This window comes from Dermacentor andersoni, chromosome 3 (assembly GCF_023375885.2).
Source record: "Dermacentor andersoni chromosome 3, qqDerAnde1_hic_scaffold, whole genome shotgun sequence".
Classification (NCBI taxonomy): Eukaryota; Metazoa; Arthropoda; class Arachnida; order Ixodida; family Ixodidae; genus Dermacentor; species Dermacentor andersoni.
In genome coordinates this window covers 54,316,476-54,334,383 of record NC_092816.1, presented here as the reverse complement: position 1 = coordinate 54,334,383, position 17,908 = coordinate 54,316,476, and positions in this window count along the sequence as shown.

Below are 17,908 nucleotides of genomic sequence, written 5' to 3'. Positions count from 1 at the left end.
GAAGGTGATGATGACGGAAAAGGATACCAGTGATCTGTGAAAGTTTGGTGATGACGAGTGTGACAGCATTGCTCCAAGACGTTGTTTCTTTAAAAAGGACGCCTAAGATCTTGAATGTAAGACTAATTTTTGATGCGGAAGAGTTGAACTAGATTTCGGTGATTAGCTAAACGTTCAGCAGGAACGCGCCCCTCCAGGCCTACATGCAAACCACGTCCTTCGAACAAGGTGTGCTTTGATGATTAAGATGACGATAACAAGCATTGCCACAAAAGGGGCGCTGTAACGTAGAGCTATTCAAATCTGTTTCTATTCCGTTTTCCTCCTTAACCCCCTACGATTGGTCAGAAATACTCGGACCACGCCCACTGCGCCTGTCTGTCACAGGACGTCGCTTAAACTGCGAATCCTCTCCTTCTGATATAACGTGTACCCGCTGATTATGCATGTACACACATTATACCAGACAAAAGAACAAAATTTTTTTTCCTCTTGTACGCCTTTTTTCGTCATTAGCCCTCAGCTATTCGTCAACAGTTTTTCGAACAGCGCCCACTTGGCCCTTCTGTCATTCGACGTCAGAGAACCGCAAAACCTGACCATGATGTACGCACTATAGATGAATTAATATGCAGAACAAAACAAATGTTTTTCGATATAACAGGCGATTGCTTCGTTCTGAAAGGAATAGAAGATGGCTGCCTGCCAATTGCTCTGTCATTGGCTGCTCAGAGCTGCCGGCGAGAATGGATGACAAAAATGTCGTATAATAAAAATAGCACATAATGACAAAATAATTAGTGGAAGTATAACATATTCCGGCCCTTTCGACACGTATACGACATCCAGCTCTGCCAACTCTTCTTCGCTGAGGATCCATCTTAGCAGCACTCACCGCGATTTTCGAGCGCAAGCCAAGCGGGGGGAATCGGACCAATCGCAAGCGCCGGCGCACATCTCCTCACCCGGTCGTCTACCTTCACTGCGCTAGCTTGGCCCCACCGAAACCCTCTCCGCTTCTGCGTGCTTCTCGCCTCTTGTCAATCAATCGGATAAGGAAAACCTCTTAAGATATGCAATACTATTCGCTTTGAAAGCAAACAAAGGTGACATCCTACGAAGGAGAAGATCGTTTTATTGGGCTGTTCAAACAACGCTGGAGGTCACCGTCCGATGCCTGCGTCGGCGGTTACGTAATCTTGACGTCAGGATATTGGGAAAAAATCAGAGTCAATTAAATTTGCGTTATATACGGCCCATGCACTATAGTTTAGGAATCCTACAAACTGCGCTTGCGTGTAGGCTGACGAACTACGGGGATTGGCCGAGAATCTAATGGTAGAACAAGATGAAAAGGAAAATTGCGGTAATATTAACAGTAATAAAATAATAATAAAATTAAGTAATAGCGTACGCACTTCCATTGACAAATTTGTAATTACTCTTCTTGACGCGACTTTGACGGCAATTATTCGGCGGTATAATGTGCATTCATCGGTAGCAAGATTACTGCGATGTGTAAGGCATCGCGCCGTGCGGATACCTTTGAGATAAGTCTGCGCCAACGACGTGCGCCTGTTATGACTTAGGAACATGAAAAGTATTACGACAAGGATAGAGCTAAAAAAAAGGAACGATTGAGACATCGCATTAATCAACACAACGAAGCGGTTACCTTACACAACCTCCACTTCGTATAAGTGGGCTTCGTTGCGCTTTGTCTGAGGGACGCAACCGGGGGCAAGTGCGCGGACTGGTTCGTCCCAAACACCGGTAGCATCGCGTACATGTCCGCACTCATAGTGGTCTGCGCCTTTCCTGCAGCTGTCACCACTGAAGTAGCAGTCTGGCACCCGAACAAAGGGAAAATTGCAGCCGCGAACCTCAGCCATCCTTGCTCCAAAATGTTGTCGTCTGCTACTGCATCCCGAGCGCACTTTCGAAAGCGCCCGCTAGGTGGCTATCAGTGGCGCTTCTATAGGCGATGCACTAACGCTAACTGGCGGAGTGCCCTTGAATGATCTACTTTAATTTCCTTGACAAAAAAAAAAAAAAGAGAGATGAACAAGCCGTCTGTTACCATAGAAAAGGAATGTCATTTTTTTTTTCGATAAAGAGATAGGTTTTCCTGGCTCGTTGCTAAATTTCGCGTCATTGGTTTTGGCGCCTGCAAAGGAGACATTGCGGACGCCGATGTCCATGACGTCACGATCAGGCAGGGGTGAATTTCGAGCTGGCGTTACCGCCGGTATTTAATTTTCTTTTCTGGCGCACCATGCCGCTAGCGACGACCACAATGGCCCATCCTTGGCATTTCCCTCTAACGGGGGCAAACGAAAGAGACCAGATGCAGTCGCGAGCCTCCCATGACGCCATGGTTCATGCAACGCAAGTACTGCTTTCTGACACAGAATCGCAGCGTGTTATTGCGTTTCTGTACGAGTCGTCGGGGAGGCCTTTCTCGCTTCGTGTAACGGTCCACCCATGCAGCCATGCAGGTCGTCGGTGCACACGCCCGAGTCTCGAATTAGACGCCATAACTCCCGTTACTTACGTCGCACCACACACGTTTATGCCTTCCATGCACCGCTCTGCTTTGAGGTGGTCCGTCGAGTGAGCCAAGCCCACGGACATCCCTGGGACTAAGTAAAAGACGCGCGGTAAACAATTTTCGTACCTCTCTCTAATAACCGTGTTTGCGCGGCCTCCGCAGTATATAATGGCGACGCGAAAGCGTTTATACGTCTGCACACAGCGCGTCGCACGTCGTCCGTCTTCCCGCGAGTAACGGTTTGCCTGGCCTTCCCTCCATCTTGATAGCAGAGCTCGATATACGCGAGCCTGTAACGACAGAAACGAGAGGCGGTCTGTCCCTCGTCACGGTGAGAGTGAGACAGAGGCTATATACGTAGCGATGCGTGTGAGCCATGGACGCACAACAACGAACCCTAAACGCCGGCGTTGTTGCGTTCTCATTGTTAACGCGCGCGCGCGCGCGCGACGGGTAAGAGTTGCACATAGACCGTTGTGGGTGCGTATGCTGCTTGCATAAACGACAAATGAATCACCGAATCAACGACCGCTTTGCGATATACGCCGCGCAAAGACCCCCGTACAGTGGGGCCCGCTAAGTGGTCTCGCGTTGACTTTGTTCTCTCGATGTCGACGACGTTTGTAGGTGTGCATATATATGTGTGTGTGCGTGCAGGTGATCACAAGGCCGCGGCGCCGTTGATTGATGTGATTCTTGCGTCGATTGCGACAGGCTTGGTGGGCGGCGCCCCCTCCTGCGTTGCCGGCGTAGGCACTGCGCGGGTCAGGGTTCTCGTGCACCGACGCCTATAGCGAGCATTACTTAGGCCACATTTGAGGCACCCCCCCCCCCCCTCTCCCTCTACCGACGAGCGCTCGCGAGGATCAAGGTCCTCATTTGCGTGCCGCGCGCTCCGAAGTGGATCACTGAGAGTAGTGCTCGAGGGAGGGGGGGGGGGGGCGAGGGGGTCGTTGTGTAACGAGAACGTTTGCGTACGCTCCCCCTGGTGTCTACTTAAAGAACAAGTGGCGGGTCTCGAACACCTGGTGCGGTGGAGATTGCCGCTCGCATCTCAGTGTGCGGCCGGTCGGGTCAGTGGCCGCAAATTGCGTTTATAAATAGGGTTTGAGTCGAGCCGCCCGTGAGCCGTATGACCATTAGTAAAACGCGAGTAATCTTGTTATTCACCTGCGGGAGAAAGTACGTTGTCGAATTGGGCCGGCGAGAGGCCCAAATTCAATCTTTTGCGTCTGAAATTCGCAAGAGCCTCCGCATTTTCCTCGCGTCAAAAGGTGCCAACATTGAATGAGATTCAGAGATTAACAGTTCGGGTTTCGCTGGTACTCTTTATACGCAAGTAATTGAGTTAAACGCTTCAATGCTAAAACGTGGACAAGCAGGGATGCCGTCAATGGTGCCATATTTGTTGCGTGCATGAAACATTCCGTTGTTATAGAAGGAATAAATAAATAAATAAATAAATAAATAAATAAATAAATAAATAAATAAATAAATAAATAAATAAATAAATAAGTAATATAATTAAGTCGACACCAGGCAGGATTATTAGCACTTTAGGCGATTTCGATTCACGCACACCGCTCTGATGCAGAGCCACTGAATGCAAGGATGCTCTTTTACCGAGCTTTGAATGTGCGTTGAAAAAACCGGCATTGGTGTATTTAATCCGGAACCCTCTACTACGCCGTCTCGTAGCTCTTCCTGTGTTGTGTTGCTTTAAAAAAACGATTAAACCGGTCACTAATGAGGGTTTGTTTTGTGTTTATGCACATTGGAGAAAGAATGAAAAGCATTTGAAAGTCAGCAAAAGAGTAGCCTGACAGTGTTGGTCAAAATTAACAGCATGGAAACTGCACAAATAACAGACAGTACTCCAAAAATCCGTGTAGTCAGAGTGAAGTCGTGAGTGTTGTGCTGTTGGGCGGGAAGTTCGGAATTACGAGCTTTCATGCCCGTCATTCGACGCCGTCGAAGAAATGCGTATAAAATATCGAATGACTAAATTACTGATATGTGCTGACGCATCTCCTTACTATTCCTTCCACTTCAGTGCCATGTTAAGGAGAAACGTAATATCTGGACGCCAAGGTCACTGGAATGTGAGGGTCAAGCCACAGAATCAGCTGAACGACTAAGTACACCCAATCCAAATAACTTACGCGTTCCAGAGCGGACAACCTCGATAACGCCAAACCAAAATTGTTAAGCTCCATTTCTCGGGACGATTTCAATCAGTCCTTTTACTAGCGCTACGAAAATATTTTCGCCTACGATGCTTCGATGCGTACATCGCGGCGTTGCATCGATCGACAACGTGTGAGATGGGATACAGAAAGCTATAACCTCCGCCAAGTGTTTCCACATTATCGCCCAGCCCACGACGCGTCCATAATAAACGCGCATACAGCTCCACAACCGCACCATATGCGAAGTGTCATAGAGCCCTCGACGATACGCCATACATCACAGGAAACGACCACGCAGTCTGCCGCTCTTTCTTGCCGCTGCGGGTCGTTAAGATCCAGCCAGTACGCCACGCCATAACCGAGACACCGAGCCAAGGGCGCCCGCATGGACTACGCTCATTCACCGCGGTCATCAAACGGCAGGTGAACTCCCGCGCGTAGACCGAAGGACCATCCACATAGACGCACGCCTCGGTATACATTCCCTGCCCACAGAGGAGGCGTGCAGCCTGTCGTGTATAGATGCGCCCATCGTCAATACGTCGTACCACGCGACGAGAAGACGTTCCTCGTTCTCTATTGCGGACAGCAGCAGAGCAAGCCCTGCAGTATATACAGTCATCGCACATATACGTATACGTTCACGCGCCGCTTACTCGATGCAAGCAGCCGGTCAACATACAGACACATACGCAGAGAAAGAGCGTCGACCGTTCGAACCAAGTCTGTGGGAACCGAGAACGACACAGTCCGATGGCCGTTCGTACGTCCCTGCGCCAGCGCCATCAAGCATTCTATAATCGCAGATGCTTCTCCCTCGATGCATGGGTCCGCCGTGCGTTATTTCATTCTCGTCTTCTTTCGTTTTTTTTTTTTTTCGAGGTGGCGATTTAGACCAGCGACCGCCGGGTGACAAAGCAAACGTCCTTCGAGCCGTGCGCTCAGCGTCTGGTCTTTTCTCCGCCTCCTGTACATGCGTGCCGGCCTCCCTCCTGGAACAACCGTTGAACAAATGCTCCTTCGTAACGTTGGAATGAAGCTCAGGGGGCTCCACGCTAATAACCAATGTAATAACGGGGCAACGCAAGAAGTCAACTGGCCTGTGTGGAAATTTGTTCCAGGAGCACATACAACGTGTCGTTGGAAGCTGCAAGATCGTATTGTCTTTTGTCCCAGTTACAGTATATATGTGCAAGGGATCGCGGTTTGTATATATTTAAACGGTTTTCTGTCTTTTTACCACGACTGGCAGTTACAAAGTCGAAACGCGAGCCTGCTGCATCCGTGCGCCCTTTCCGTATCGCCTTGTATATATATATATATATATATATATATATATATATATATATATATATATATATATATATATATACAGTCGCAGCCGTCATGTCGTTGTGCTTGCAGACGTCGGCAGAATAAGCTCCATACTCACTCATGCACACAAATATCTCTGCAGGCAGCCGTATGCTCACTCGCGTTCATAGTCCATTCAATTCGACAGGCTCATTTTTCATCCTCCAGCTGCTTCACCTTCAACACATGGGGAAGAGAAACAAAACCTTTGTCTACCGCTAGGGATTCAACCGATGCCCCTGCGACTATGGCAAATTGGGACAGAGAGACTATATTGAAGCAAAGGCAGAGAGGTCGGCCTGGGTTAGACTGCTCCAGCCTGCTACTGTGCACCGGGGGACGAGGAGAAGGGGAAGAAAAGAGGAAAATGAACGATGATGACGGCAGGTTAGAGGCATGCTGAATGCACTATCTTCCAGAAGTACTAATGGCAGGGGCTTACACATTGATGTTGCGGAAATGTTCCAGATCATTCCTCAATGAACGCTGTTGCATATCTTGTCAAGCGATCGGTAATATTGTGCGCCATGCAGAGTCCGAGAGTGCAACGTGGCATTTGCGCACGTAATTTCGGAGGCCATATACGGTCGAGAAGAAGGGTAACCGAGGCGCCAAATTTTCGTTAGTCACAACCATACGAAGCCAGCAGATAACGAAGCCAAGGAAAGCGTAAAGAAATTTATTTGTATTTTTGGGGGGAATCGAAGGTCAAGAATTATAGGTTACAGAGCAATGAACTTGGGCAAAAAAAAAAAAAAGAAATCAAGTTGCCGCCGGTAGTAACCGAACCCACAACCTCCACATTACCCGTACGTTGCGCTACCAATTGTGCTATACAGCGGTGGCTGCTCCCGCACCTTCATTATCGCATAGGTTAAGTGCACAAGATCCAACCCGAGGAGTTGCCACTCATGGCCGCGGCGGTGGACGTGCAACCTAATTTCAGCAATGGCGTCACGCAGTATGTGAAGTTTTAAGCAATGTTAGTGAATATTGTATATGACAACGACGTCGCTGTGCGCATGGCGAAGAAGTTGTCCTTAAGAAGATGACGACCGATTTGAGAGCCGACGGCTATCACAGTAAACGAACTCAGATCTGGAGTGAGGGAGTAAAAACATTATTGAATATAAATAAAATTAGGCACAATGGTTGGAGCCCCTATTCCAGGGCCCCACTGGCACGAGCGGCTCGCTGGACTTAATCCAGAAGAGCCAATTTGGCTCTCCCGACCCTCGTCCGCAAGCCATGCCTCCCAGTTCCTATTCTGGAGGAATCGGTGAAACCTGCGCCGTTTACCGTGCAACAAATCGCGCCTCCTCTGCTTTTGTGGAACAGCGCGTACACGTCGGCCGCGTAGTTTGTTCCTATACCCACTGCGGTCGCGTTATTTTTAGTTTCCGTAAGGTTCACGAGTCAGTGGGGCCGGCGAGAAAAGAGAGTCGCCACGTTTATTTCGGTTTGATTACATGCGATTCGTGGCAGACGCCACAAGTCGAGCGTTGCGAAGAACTTGTTGGGCGCGATGTACGACAGGACGCGAGCGAATTTTTTCGCTTTCCTTTTTTCCTTGATTCCGAAGCTCCTTATTACGTACACGTACATCGGGCTAAAGTAGTTATTTCGCTCGCACATCACGACATCCGCGAACACTGTTAGCAGAAGTCTCGCTTTGCTGATTTCTCTATCTCTCTCTCTCTCTCTCTGTGGCCAATCCGCCATGTTCGCGCTATTTGGGGCAACCGCGGTCACGCACTGTTAGAGGCGTTCGCGGTTAAGTGCAATGCTGGAGAACCTCTCGATCTTCGGCCGCTTCTGTCTCACTTTATTGGTATCTTTGCAAACCAATTAAACTATTCCAAAAATAACTAATTGCTAGGTTCTCCGATCAGACCAGTTAGACTCAGAGCCTTTACGAAGCTAGCTAGATATATGAATACGTGTGGCCAGAACGAACGAACCAACCAACCAACCTACGAAAGAAAGAAAGAAAGAAAGAAAGAGAGAAAGAAAGAAAGAAAGAAAGAAAGAAAGAAAGAAAGAAAGAAAGAAAGGATAGGTCGAGCCTGTCAAAACGAAGCAGGTGCACGGTTTGCTGCATCTTTCCAAACGAATTAGTTCGCGCCGAAAATGGAAAGGCAGGGCTGCAAAAGAACGTGACGGCGTGTTCCCAGAAAGCGAGCTGTACGGCGCCGATACTAGAATACAAATGAGCGAGACAGAAGCGAGGCGTCTTGGTTTATATATATTAAACAATGTGTAGAGAAATATACGTCGAAGACTGCTCGAACCTGCTGCCAATGGTTACGTGCGGTATTAAATGGGAGGATCAGCTGGACAGGTTGCGAATAACTTTCAGCTGCTGCATTTCACCTTTACAAATGGCCGCGAAGGTTCGACGACATTTCGCTAAATAAAGCAACTGGAACGACGGTACATTCTGCCGCAAATTTCGCAGCGACTATACTTCAAAACTGGTGCTAGTTTCCGAAATTAGCTAAAAGTTATAATGCCCCTATAGCGAACTCACTCGCTTCAGTTCATCAATTGCAACGAGGGCTGTAGCCTCATTACTCTAGAATTTAATTATCGAAACTTCGTTTTAATAAGCTAAGTATCTAATCTGATTTTTCGCGCAAATCATGTTCCCCTCCTCGAGTTATCAAGCTCAGGCGCGGGAGTTGTGCTGTCTGCCACTGGCGATTTCAAAAGATTGCGTTTATATTAACCGCATGCGCAGTATGGCAGGCGCACACGCACTCGAAGCTCGGCTCCAACCCGCGTAGTGTAGCTTTACGCTACAAAGGAAATAAACAACTACTATGCGACTGCCAATGGAGAGACGATACATTAAGGGACGGTGCCAACCACATAGCGAAGGTGCGGTCGCGCCGACGCCACCATTATATTAGGCCCGTCGTGCTTGCTTAGAGGCTCTGCTGCATGCCCGCATGTCCTGAAGCGGCCGTAATCACTGACAATCTCTTCCCACGGCCCCGCTTCGCGACGCTATATAACTGCAGTCGTTGCGGGTGCTTTTACTAAAGAAAACAAAAAAAGAATGTCACGGTAGTAACACTGTTCTTCAACTGGTTTTTACTTGGAAAAGTAATTACAGGCCACTTGACGACACTGTCAAGAGTGTGTGCCCGACTGTACTGAACACGTTTTGCGTAGCGCGTGGAGTAATGACGTCAGAAATATTTGAATATGTCAAGTTACCAACTAGCCCAACTTTCTTAATTAAGTAGCTGTTGTGGAAAGGTTGTCTCAACAAAATAAATCACCGATGATTATACGATACTCCATAACGCGAAATTTCAGCGCAGCTCTATACGTATTTTTATATCGCTATATATTGGCTGGCACCTACAATCTGTATGATGCGGCACGTTGCAAACGGAGTGAAGTGCGGGGCGACTGCCTCGCTCTAATCCGGAGATCGCCAGAGGAAGCGCGTGGGTGACGCGTGGGCACGATTCACAGCCGCCGCCGCAGACGGACCCCCCCGACGACGACGCTCCTCTGGCGCCATCTCGTAGCAGTCGTCGCCGCACTGCGCTTTTCTTCTCGCGCTTCGCCATGTCCTCCTCTTCCGCTTTTCGCCTCCTCCGCTTTCCTCCTCGCGTCTTTCAACCCCGCGCTGCGCTCCGCGTTCGCTCTGCCATCCTTTGCTCGTTCGCTCAGTGACGCCGGCGCCGACGTTCCCCGCAGAAATGGGCGCCTAAGCGCTGCGCTCTAAAAAAAAAAAAATACAACTTCAATTATAGCAGGCTAGAACAGACAGGAAGAACGACAAAAAGCTCCCTATCACACTTATGTAGAGAGCGATGAAGAATAACAATCAACAGCGAATAGGGCCACTGCAACTTTACGAGAATAACGTGACCGATGCAAAAAAAAATTATTAGGCACAAGGAACGGGCAAAGAAACGAAAAACAGACGCCATCGCCACCGAAGCACGTCCCCAAGTGCGCGCCCTTGAGTACGTCTTCATGAGCAAGTTCAGCAGGAGTCTACTTGGCCCTCTTGACACGCGGACGCGAATGCCGACGCAGAGCTTCACAACCGGGTCATGCAGTCCTGACCGAGACAACTGATGCGATATTCACACCTTAGGTACAACGAAGCGCTTTAATTGCGCCGGAGTAACTGCTCGTCCGACATTTGACTTCCATTTCCGAGGGGGAGACGAGTGCCACAGAGGAACCATTTTTGTGTAGTGGTATATAGCGGAGTACGAGAGACCCAGAACAAGACGCTTCGTCCGTGACTCTTTTACGGATGACGGCGCCACGAAATATTCGCAATGCCGGTCAAAGTTGCGTCACGCCCCGTCATTACAATTATACACTGCCACATATCTGCGTGCCGTCTCCATATTGTGGCGGCTTTTCAGATGTGTCTTCTACTGGTCGTTCTTTGTTTTTGTCGGGCGGCGCATTCGCGAAAACTCGCTTACGCGCCAACTTGTGGGCGACGAAAACCAAGGGACGACAGACGATGATGGCACGGTGACCTCGACCTTGCTGCGCTCTTTTGTCTCAAGCCATCCGCCTTCCTCCCTCCCTCGACGTCTCGGAAATCCGCCGCAATGCAGAAGAGGTTAGAGAGGTCGTCGACGTGGGTTTTGCCCGAGGCGCGCAGTCCCCTTCTCGTCAGACACGCCCGAAGACGAGACGTCTCGTCGGGCGTGTTCGTCTCTTTAAGCAGTGGTCGGTTCTTTTCTGCGAAGGTCCTGATGGAGCCTGCGGTGACGAGCCTGATAGGAACGATGCGCCGCCGAGGGAGGTGAATCCGGATGTCTTGTAGAAAGAACCCATAAAATCGGGTGTTGGCAGCGTTCTGAAAGCGATATTGAAGAGAAACGATGAGGCGGCAGCTTATGGCTCGTGAGAAAAAAAAAAAAGAAAGAGCTGGGGGGATGACGAGATTGCGAGGCGTGTTCCTAAAATAAGTGCACTGTTTCGGAAGCGTCTTATGTGCCCTCAAGGCGTTAGCGCGTGCCTTGGACGATCACAGCTGCCAGGTTAGGGACACATAAAGAATCAGGGGGGTATACGAATGTGGGAGTGTGTCCGTGCTTTTGCGTCTGATACGAGATTGCCTCGCGATGTGCGTGACTTGGCGCGAGTGTGCCTGCTCGGCTGTAAATGTCACATGCCGTGAGGAATAGGTTTTCTGTCAGTTTAGGCGGAAGCTTGGAGGAAAAAGAAGAAAACAAGAAATATGCAGAAACCGTCGAAGGTGACTGTCAATGTAAGACACGGAGCTATTCGAACAAGTGAGCAGAACTACGTGGTATTACACGCGAGCTACCGAAAAATAAAACGCGAAAAAGTAAGACAAAGCGATTGAGCGGAGCCTCAATCTAATGTAACCTAAGTTTTGTAACTAATTCGTACTCGGAATACAAGTAAAGAAAATTATTCAGCGCTCTCCTTACTACTTGGGCAGTGGGGTACGTGCGTGTTTGTAGCGAAGGTGTATACTGTACGCCTTTCTTGCCTTGAAGGCGGACGTTTCGGACTGAAAGGAACGATTCCGTTTCTCCGGAGACCGCCTACACCTCGGCGCGCGCGCATGCATGTCCGATGCACCTGTTTCTCAAACACATGCGCACAATGCAGACCGATGGGCGCCTTTGTATACGAGACCGAACAGTTAACGTGCGGTATTGTACGGGGCTGGCGGGTACGTATGCAAAGCGAGGAGGCGACCCACGCAACACCTCTGCTGTAAGGGCACGCGTTTATACAAAGGAAAAAACCTCGTCGCCGACTCGCGAAAAGCCTTCGTTGCGAAGAAGACGCGCGGCGGTCTGCAATGGGCGTACACCTGAGTGTACGGAGCACACTGCCCGACGTGCAACTTCCGCCACGCCAAATCTTCCTTTTCCCGCCATCGCGCCGTCTATAAGTCATCGCCAACGCTCGTCCCCGACTTTCGCGGAGGGCTTAAAGAAAGGCGAGAACGCCGGATTTCCCGGAAGCGTGCCTATATTTGTGGAACAAAAACCTTACAGCACTGAACTTGTTTGCTTTACCTTTGAAATTTTGCTCGTCAGCGTGTGCACGCGAGAGGAAGAAATGAGATTGAGGAAAAAGACAGAGGGAAGGTAAGAAGGACTAATCATATAGCAGGTATCTCAGCCAGTGTTCACGATCATGACAAGAAAAATATTCTTACGCTAGAACCATTTGTATAGGCAGGTTAGCGAGTGAGTGAGCGAGTGAGTGAGTGAAAACTTTACTGAGCTCTAGTAATTGTGTTTTTCCGCGGCTAGGGCGGATTTGGTCTTCAGGGGAGCCTTCCCCCTCGTGTCTTCCCCGGAAGTCTTCGCCCGCTGCTTCGTCCGTCCTCTATAGCAACGGTCGGCTGCCCTAGGTCCAGCGCTACGCTAGCCTCTGCTGGTTAGAATACTGGGCAAATTCGTGCTTGTTCGTGATTGGTCGCGCAAGAGGAGACACACGGAAGGGAGCCGACACCCGTGCGCTTACAAACAACTGAATTGCTTATTCTCAGCGAGATTCTTATATATATAGCGTCTCCCTTGCGCTACCAATCATGTTATAGGAACAGCTTCCGGCCAGCCACGTGATGTTGGACAGTGGCGAAAAGCTCTTTTGAGTGAAGGAAACGCTTTGCGAATTCGACCTCTGATTGGCTGCGCGGGAAGAAGGCGCGTACAGGACGTTTATGTGCTAGTGAGGACACGCCACATCGACGCAAATGCTGGTGCACTTTGAGAAATGTTTGCGGGTTTACACACCAAAAGAAAAAGATGTACAAATAATATATATATATATATATATATATATATATATATATATATATATATATATATATATATATATATATATATATATATATATATATATATACCTGCAGTTGGAAGATGATACTCCCTGTATCTGTATTCAGGCATTCAAAATAGATCAAAAGTGCACACTTGTCACACATACACAAAAATCTACATTATTTTGAGCGGCGTCCAAGCTTTTATTTTAGTCTATAGTATTGCCGACCAGCTACTCCACTTTGTAGTTTAAAGCCAAAGTTCATGCAACGTCTCGCAGCGCAACTGGAATAATTTTTTTTTTTCTCAGGCACCTATACCGTTGCGGAGTCTCTGCTTTAACGCGCTAAAACTGTAACCCGCCGGAACAAACGACGAGCTGCGCGAATGTTAATTGGCTTAATTTTTCGTCCAAACTGTGCACGTGACAACCACGACTGGCGCTGCACCACGGGACCTCAAAAGCGAAACTTCTGTAAGCCGTAGCTCAACTAGTAAGAGAAGCGCTGCCCACGACATGTTAAGTTCGACTCGCAACCTTGGCGCCTTGTCTCTTCTGCTTTTGTTCCCTTCTTTCCGGAATAAAGCGAAAAAGAAAAAAAACGGAAAGGGGGGGAGGGTGTACTAGCTGTGGCCTCGCAAATTAAAGCGCTTCAATCGATCATCGCATGCTTCCCGTAGCTTAAAGGGCTTACAAGACGGTTGGCCTCTTTTACCCGTTTCACTGCACTCAAAAACGCGCACGCGCGTCATGCCAGCAGAATGGATCTCGCGATACTCGCGATAGAATTTTCAAACCCGGCAGCTTTACTTCTGATGGTACATTGCGTGCCTACATTGAAATTCGATGCACCAGGTGGAAGATTCCGCGGGGATTGTTTTGGCAGCGTGGGGAGTAAAAAAAAAAAAAGTTCAACGCGTGCCGCGAATCGAAGGTGGCGGCTCGTCGAATGAAGCCTCTCGACAAAGGTGGAGATAGCGGGCTTTCTCTGTATACTTGGCAAGAGTCCTCCCCGCGCCCTTGCGGCGGCAGCGGTCGTTAACGTTGCGCATCTGTGGCGGTATTTCGATTTCTCTGTTCGCGCACAGACAACACAAGGCCTATACACTCCACTATACAGCGCATAGAGATAACGCGGCTCCCTCGCGTTCCTTTGAAAGCAAAAAAAGAAATAATAAGAAAGAATGAAAGAGAGAGAGAGAGAGAGACCTGTTACGGTTGACTGTCGTGGCAGTTTCCACCGCGTCCGCGGTGTACGTGGGAGCATGGATGACGTAAGATTGCTCTGGATTGCTTCCAAAGCGGTTCGCGGTTTGAAGGCTGAGACAGTTTCCCCTTTTACAGAGCGGCGAAAAATTACACGGCACTCTCCAGCAAGTAGTTCGACTGTGGAAGAACTCGCACCTGCTCCGTTTCCTTTCTTTTTTTCTCTTCTTTGTTTTTTTTTCGTGCTGTCCTTACGAATCGTAGCAACACTTCTCGCAATCGTCGGCTGCGCCCGGCTCCACCTGCACAGTGTTTAGCTGAATTTAATAGAGCGCAAGCGCCTGGCATATGCGTATATGCATACTCGGGTAGAGTCCCTAATGCGCGCTGAAACTCGACTGGTTATTAAGTGGCAACCGCGCTCGACACACCCTGTGGCGCCGACCTCGCGTTTTTATCTTCCTCTCTCTCTCATTCTCTTTCTCGCAACTATAAGGTAACTTTCCGTTATTGACCTTCAGGTAACGTAACAGCGCGGAGTGCGGTCGTTCTTTTCATTCGCTAAGCCGATCACTCTGTAAAAGGCGAACCGCTCCTTTCACGCTTATGCAACACCCCGCCACCTATCCGTGCAGTGTGGCAAAAGCTATGGTTCGCACCGATTATCCAAAAAAAGAAAAAGCGAACCAGACAAAGGGTTCATCCATTGTCCTCCTCTGGTGACCCTATATGCACTTTACGCCCGACTGAATGCAGGCTTCGCTTAAGGATTAGTACCACGCAGTGGGCGAGCCGTGCTCCCCTCTCTGGAACCTGCAGCTAGTTATTCACTGACTGGCCGACACGCGCTCTATCTAGCCTTAATTCGATGCACTGCATGGAATTGGTGAGGCGAAGCAGAGTATAGTTATCGGAAACAGCTTACGGTGAATTCCTGCAAGCTTCTCGCCTATTTCACGATGCCTTCGTATATATTTTTGGCCGTCACTGAGACACCATGCCACCAGCCTGTACTCGAAAAAAAAAAAAAGAAGGTATATTTCAGCCAGTGTATTCTGTCTCATCTCGACATCGCGCGTTGCCTCTAAGTCATCGCCTGGAGCTACAATCGCGTTCAGTATGAGCCGTAACCCGGCGTCCGCGGTCGAAGGGACCCCCCATGAGTGCGCGGCGACGCTGACGTGCGAGAAAGTTGACGAACTTAACACTGTCCCAATTTACTGGTATTCGCTGAACCAATTTTCCGTCCTCTTAATCTCTTGACCTAATATGTAAGAACTCGCATTATTGATCTCATTTAATTAGGTAGCCACGAGTACTACAGGATCACTACACTAGCACACGGCAACCGGTGTGACGTTGATCACGTTCTTCTACGAATTGTTGCCTCTCTGTCGGAACGGTTGGCCTCGCATAGTTACGCACACATATGCAAAGGCTGCCCTGAAAAACAGCATCGCTCGGTACTACGTTTATACCACATTGCCTATGTTTCCCGCGACTTCATTACAAGAGCCCGCGAGAAAATGCGGAAGCCACGTGGTATCAAGATGTGCACGCGAACGGAGACGTACGCCGCGAGCGTTTCTCCCGGAAAGGCATCGCACGCACATACGGCACACCCGGCCACGTGACCAGACTATAGATTAACACACACACACCGAGTAAGACGTGTACTAAAGCGGTAATGTAGGTCACAAACATATTCAGACCGACGAGGTAAAAAAGATGGCCTCCAGTGGCAGCAGCATGCCAAGTCGGGAGCGGCCATCATAATGGGACTGGCTTGGGGTCCGCCCGCGGGATACAAAAGAAAGAAGAAAAAAATACACGGCCTCACCGTGGGAGCACGTATGCAGAGAGCTTGCGCGGCTTTGTGCACGCGGAACAGTAGCAGAGGCAGCTCCGCGGGGCGCAATTGTAAAGGCACAACAGCACACGCGGGAAAGATCAAGGATGATCAAAATCGCAACGCGCGCGGCGTCAAGGAGAGACGAGTATCGGGCAAACGACGGCGGGACCTTCGGTTCCGCCCTGCAATGTGCATCCGCTGTGTTCCTCTCAAGTTGCTCCGACTTCTTATTTGTGTATCAAGTAAAAAAAGAAAGAAAGAAAGAAGGAAGGCAGGAAAGAAAGAAAGTGCCCGCGGGGGACCTTTTCGCGTCTCACAAAACCCGAAGTGATACCTGCGGGTGCCTCGTGCGAAGGAAACCTACATAACGCATAGAGGTGCTTCGGGAGAAGCTCCTTCGGGAGAAGCACATGTACAGGAGTTCTTTGTTTTTGACTGCTCATTGAGCGCCCTCTTCAGGATGCGCGCGACGGAGGAATCGCAGTGCCCTCCAGGGGCACGCGTCGCAAGCACGTGACGCGACATGGAGCCACGCGACATGTTAGGTTCACGCGGGAGGCCCTCTGGTCTTCATTTGCGCGTGGCAAGTATACTCTGCACGCGTGTCGTAAGTCACCTTGCGGTGACTAATTACAGTAGTCTCGCGCGCACTTTCAAGGAACATTGAAATCAAGGATCATAGAAATCTGTGAGCCCCACTTAGCATCCGTTCCGCGCGCGAGCTCACACAGAGGAGCCAATCGGGCACGAGGTTTTTTTTGCACGCGTCACACCGCAAGCGACTGCGGTGTGAAGGACCACGTGGAGCGTATACAACTACTAAACTCCACGTTCTCGGGATTCTTGCGTGACGGAATTCGAATGGTGGCGTAAAAACATAAGTGAACCTACGTTGCACAAGGTACGACAAACCTGCAGTCGCGGGTTTTCGCATGTGCATGGGCACCAATCTGAACATCTCAGCGCGATTATCCTGCGGAACTCCTGCGATACTTACGCACGCTAAGAAAACTTGTGTGGCATGTTGCGACAGTCGAAGCCACTCTAGAGCCATCTACGCCAGCATATTATTACAGTCCCATTTAGTAAATCTGCACAACGACACCGGAGCCTGTGCGAGCGCTAGGCTACGGTGTCGCGCTCTTGCGTCTACAGCGCATACTTACCATTTGTTGTGGATGTGGATAAATGCCACATGTGAGAAAGTGTTTGGACGGGCCCGGATACGGACATACCAGCCGACGGACTACGAGCGATTGGTTACGAATAAGTTCCACAGACATTCATTTATTTATCTATAAACTCCCGTGTCGCGACCCTTTCGCTAAAAAAAAACGTATAAGGAGAAAGGAAATAAAAAAAACTAATAAACAAGTAAAAAGGAAAGGATAGCATTACAGTATGTTGTTTAGCGACTTCATCGACTGCGCTGTCCTGCAAAGAGGCAGGAAACCCCAGAAACGCTCTCAATACGATTGCACACAGTTGTTACAAGCGAGTACTCGGAAGCAACATGTTAAACCAAACACGCGTCTTGCGATAGCTTTGCATGACCTAGAAAGTAAAGAAGTTTACCTTGCGCTCTAGCGACAGCTTGTACACACCTCCCAACTTCGAAAATGCTGCTCCCTTAGGGGGAGGCATTGAGCGGACTTAAGCATCTACGTTTGGCTTTCGGTACAACCTTCCGAGTGTCAAGTGTATGTAGAGCGGAAGGCTTATGCAAACGTTGGAGCCAAAACAGTTCTGCATGAGGGCGCGCTTCGAGTCTTTTCGTGTGTCGACGGCAAATCCACACGCATTGAAGACAACGCACACCCTGCGACCTTCGGCCGTAGAATAAAAAAAAATTCTTCGCCGTGCAGCGCTTTTCTTAGAACAGGAGTGAACTCGCGTTCACGGCGCGATGTATGGGCACGATAGGGATTCGCACTCGCCGCCGCGTATGCAAATGCG